Here is a 5000-nt window from a genome sequence, read left to right on the forward strand (position 1 = left end):
CGCCATTGCTCAGCTAAGCCACGAACACCCACACATGTCCTACACAGGGGTGCACCCAACATCACAATACTGCCTCCTGTCACAGTACACAAACAATGGCAGGAATGAAAGACACAGATCTGCCACAACCTTGGAATCGGAGCGCCGCCTGTCATGAGCCACAAGTGCATCCTGACGTGACAAATCGGATGATCCCGCAGGCATGCACTTACGATAATCACTATCAACGAACCTGCCGCCCCCTCCCCCCCCAAAATACACCTTTCCCTACAACGTGTACCTTAACCTAAGCTATATTGTACCTTAACCTAAGCGATATTGTACCTTAACCTAAGGTATATCGTACCTTAACCTAACCTACATTGCGCCTTCACCTAACCTACGTTGTACCTTAACCTAACCTACGTTGTACCTTAACCTAACCTACGTTGTACCTTAACCTAACCTACGTTGTACCTTAACCTAACCTACGTTGTACCTTAACCTAACCTACGTTGTACCTTAACCTAACCTACGTTGTACCTTAACCTAACCTACGTTGTACCTTAACCTAACCTACGTTGTACCTTAACCTAACCTACGTTGTGCCTTAACCTAACCTACGTTGTGCCTTAACCTAACCTACGTTGTGCCTTAACCTAACCTACGTTGTGCCTTAACCTAACCTACGTTGTGCCTTAACCTAACCTACGTTGTGCCTTAACCTAACCTATGTTGTGCCTTAACCTAACCTATGTTGTGCCTTAACCTAACCTATGTTGTGCCTTAACCTAACCTATGTTGTGCCTTAACCTAACCTATGTTGTGCCTTAACCTAACCTATGTTGTGCCTTAACCTAACCTATGTTGTGCCTTAACCTAACCTATGTTGTGCCTTAACCTAACCTATGTTGTGCCTTAACCTAACCTATGTTGTGCCTTAACCTAACCTATGTTGTGCCTTAACCTAACCTACGTTGTGCCTTAACCTAACCTACGTTGTGCCTTAACCTAACCTACGTTGTGCCTTAACCTAACCTACGTTGTGCCTTAACCTAACCTACGTTGTGCCTTAACCTAACCTACGTTGTGCCTTAACCTAACCTACGTTGTGCCTTAACCTAACCTACGTTGTGCCTTAACCTAACCTACGTTGTGCCTTAACCTAACCTACGTTGTGCCTTAACCTAACCTACGTTGTGCCTTAACCTAACCTACGTTGTGCCTTAACCTAACCTACGTTGTGCCTTAACCTAACCTACGTTGTGCCTTAACCTAACCTACGTTGTGCCTTAACCTAACCTACGTTGTGCCTTAACCTAACCTACGTTGTGCCTTAACCTAACCTACGTTGTGCCTTAACCTAACCTACGTTGTGCCTTAACCTAACCTACGTTGTGCCTTAACCTAACCTACGTTGTGCCTTAACCTAACCTACGTTGTGCCTTAACCTAACCTACGTTGTGCCTTAACCTAACCTATGTTGTGCCTTAACCTAACCTATGTTGTGCCTTAACCTAACCTATGTTGTGCCTTAACCTAACCTATGTTGTGCCTTAACCTAACCTATGTTGTGCCTTAACCTAACCTATGTTGTGCCTTAACCTAACCTATGTTGTGCCTTAACCTAACCTATGTTGTGCCTTAACCTAACCTACGTTGTGCCTTAACCTAACCTACGTTGTGCCTTAACCTAACCCATATTGTACCTTAACCTAACCCATATTGTACCTTAACCTAACCCATATTGTACCTTAACCTAACCCATATTGTACCTTAACCTAACCCATATTGTACCTTAACGTAACCTAATTTGTGCCTTAACGTAACCTAATTTGTGCCTTAACGTAACCTAATTTGTGCCTTATCGTAACCTAATTTGTGCCTTAACGTAACCTAATTTGTGCCTTAACGTAACCTAATTTGTGCCTTAACGTAACCTAATTTGTGCCTTAACGTAACCTAATTTGTGCCTTAACGTAACCTAATTTGTGCCTTAACGTAACCTAATTTGTGCCTTAACGTAACCTAATTTGTGCCTTAACGTAACCTAATTTGTGCCTTAACGTAACCTAATTTGTGCCTTAACGTAACCTAATTTGTGCCTTAACGTAACCTAATTTGTGCCTTAACGTAACCTAATTTGTGCCTTAACGTAACCTAATTTGTGCCTTAACGTAACCTAATTTGTGCCTTAACGTAACCTAATTTGTGCCTTAACGTAACCTAATTTGTGCCTTAACGTAACCCATGTTGTGCCTTAACGTAACCCATGTTGTGCCTTAACGTAACCCAATTTGTGCCTTAACGTAACCCATGTTGTGCCTTAACCTAACCTATATTGTGCCTCAACCTAACCTATATTGCGCCTTAACCTGACGCACGTTGTCGCTGAACCTGCTCTGTAATTGTTATGCAACTCGTTAAATTAGTGTAGTGTTGCCTAACCGCAACCCTCGCAATATAGTTCGCTATTCGCACTGCCCGGTCCCCTGTGTATCGCGTCATGTTAAACACCTTGCAGGTGTTGCTGACTTTCCACATGCTCCTGCTATACACTGTAATGTGGATAGCAGCAGGACGTACATGCCCCCCCCCCTTCCCCCCTGCCTTCGCAAGCTGGTCGTTGAGAAGTTTGCATGTTCAATGCCCTTCGCATGCCGACGTACTCAGCCTACGTTGTGGTACGGCCTGTCACCTGTCCGCCGATGTACGCAAAACCCACAAACTGTACTGCACATTGGTCCGTATGTACTGAATGATACATCGTGGCACATGTGTGACCGTACGACGACTGCGCCTAGCAACGGCAGACCATACAGTCCAAATATTGTGCACGCAGCTACGTGTCGTCTCCCTATAAGAGCTGGATTGCAGTGTGGTACGCCATTCAGACGTGTGGGAGGAACGGACGCCCTGGATGGCGATCAGCATGAGCAGTCTGTTGATGTAGTGGAGCGTGTATTCGGACGTAGTCGTCTCTTCTCACACACCGTGATAGCATGTTGCACCGCGTTCCACATCTGCGACATCCTGCAGAGGCCGGCTGACAGTCGTTCGCGCAATGGACACCGCATACGTACGGGGGCTACCTTCCACGTGTTCTCGAGGCGTGCACATGTTGTTGCGTCTATGTGGGCAGACGTAGTGTGTTGTGACACCTGACACAGGCATGCAATACTCGTTGCAAATGGCGATGGACGTCTACGTTTGCTGGTGACGTTACGCAAATGAACAACAGGTAACCCGTTGTGGTGCGGTTGTTCTCGCTAGAGGTGAATCAGTGTTGGCGACGATCGGTCGAGCTATTAACCGGTTGTTTCAGGGATACCCACCATGCCCACGAACGTGAAAGGGGACCCACCATGCCCACGAACGCGAAAGGGGATCTGGGTGTGAGGCGATACGCGGCGGTGGCTGGGTGGGACCGTCCCCGGCCGGTGAGGGGGGGCCGCCCGGCGTGCTGGCAGCGCGGTGCGTGGGCGCACGCGCTACAGCCGGCTGGTGGGGGCGGCCAGTGGCAGGCGCGCCGGCCGACGGACGCGGCAGGCGGCGCAGCTGCGCGCCGGCGCCCCCTGCTCGCGGCGCCTTGCGGCCAAAGTAGGTCCTCGCGGGCCCGGTGCGAAGCGCGGTGGCCATCTGCAGTGTGCTGGTCCGATTGAGGACTGTGTGCGCTGAGGATGCGCCGCCGCCCGGCGCTCGGCGCCGCGACGCCGTCTGCTGCTCGGTCGCCCCAGCGGTTCTCGCAGGTGGTTTGTATCGCAGCTGTGCGGACGTGTTGGCGCGTGCGCTGTGCTGGGAGAGTTCGCTTCGGCACCCAAGTGGGGCTTTTGTCCTTCTGTGGCGCTGGCGTTGGAGCTGCCGGTCACCGTAGGTGGCGCGTGTTGTCTCCCGCCGGCAATGCCACGACAGCACGCTCCCGGGCCTCTGTCGGCAGCGGCAAGCTCAGTTGGGAGCACGGGTGGTCGCACCTAAAGCGTCTACTCGCCTAACTCCGGGCGATTGCGCCTCTCTCGAACCCGACCAAGTACTTAGGACGGCGCTGCGCGCCGCCGGGACCTGAGAGGGTTTCGAGGTGTGTTGTGCAGGGGAGCTCAGCCTCCTCCTGTTTGCAGAATAATTGAGCGGACGCTTGCGTGTTCGCGCGGGCCCCCGGGACACACTCCCGGGCGGCCGGCTGCTCAGCTCTAGTTGACGCAGCTCCCTGGTTGATCCTGCCAGTAGTCATATGCTTGTCTCAAAGATTAAGCCATGCATGTCTCAGTACAAGCCGCATTAAGGTGAAACCGCGAATGGCTCATTAAATCAGTTATGGTTCCTTAGATCGTACCCACGTTACTTGGATAACTGTGGTAATTCTAGAGCTAATACATGCAAACAGAGTCCCGACCAGAGATGGAAGGGACGCTTTTATTAGATCAAAACCAATCGGTCGGCTCGTCCGGTCCGTTTGCCTTGGTGACTCTGAATAACTTTGGGCTGATCGCACGGTCCTCGTACCGGCGACGCATCTTTCAAATGTCTGCCTTATCAACTGTCGATGGTAGGTTCTGCGCCTACCATGGTTGTAACGGGTAACGGGGAATCAGGGTTCGATTCCGGAGAGGGAGCCTGAGAAACGGCTACCACATCCAAGGAAGGCAGCAGGCGCGCAAATTACCCACTCCCGGCACGGGGAGGTAGTGACGAAAAATAACGATACGGGACTCATCCGAGGCCCCGTAATCGGAATGAGTACACTTTAAATCCTTTAACGAGTATCTATTGGAGGGCAAGTCTGGTGCCAGCAGCCGCGGTAATTCCAGCTCCAATAGCGTATATTAAAGTTGTTGCGGTTAAAAAGCTCGTAGTTGGATTTGTGTCCCACGCTGTTGGTTCACCGCCCGTCGGTGTTTAACTGGCATGTATCGTGGGACGTCCTGCCGGTGGGGCGAGCCGAAGGCGTGCGACCGCCTCGTGCGTGCTCGTGCGTCCCGAGGCGGACCCCGTTGAAATCCTACCAGGGTGCTCTTTATTGAGTG

At 51.0% G+C, this 5000-nt stretch overlaps 1 non-coding gene across 1 annotated transcript in view; it reads left to right on the top strand.

The window, feature by feature from the left end:
• The first annotated feature begins 4180 nt into the window (after positions 1-4180).
• LOC126432627 (small subunit ribosomal RNA) overlaps positions 4181-5000 on the top strand; it is a 1909-nt gene continuing 1089 nt past the window's right edge. The window contains exon 1 of the ribosomal RNA XR_007578104.1: positions 4181-5000. This exon is cut by the window's right edge and continues 1089 nt beyond it. This is a non-coding gene — a ribosomal RNA (small subunit ribosomal RNA).

The sequence above is a fragment of the Schistocerca serialis genome, unplaced genomic scaffold (assembly GCF_023864345.2).
Source record: "Schistocerca serialis cubense isolate TAMUIC-IGC-003099 unplaced genomic scaffold, iqSchSeri2.2 HiC_scaffold_1145, whole genome shotgun sequence".
NCBI classification, from domain to species: domain Eukaryota; kingdom Metazoa; phylum Arthropoda; class Insecta; order Orthoptera; family Acrididae; genus Schistocerca; species Schistocerca serialis.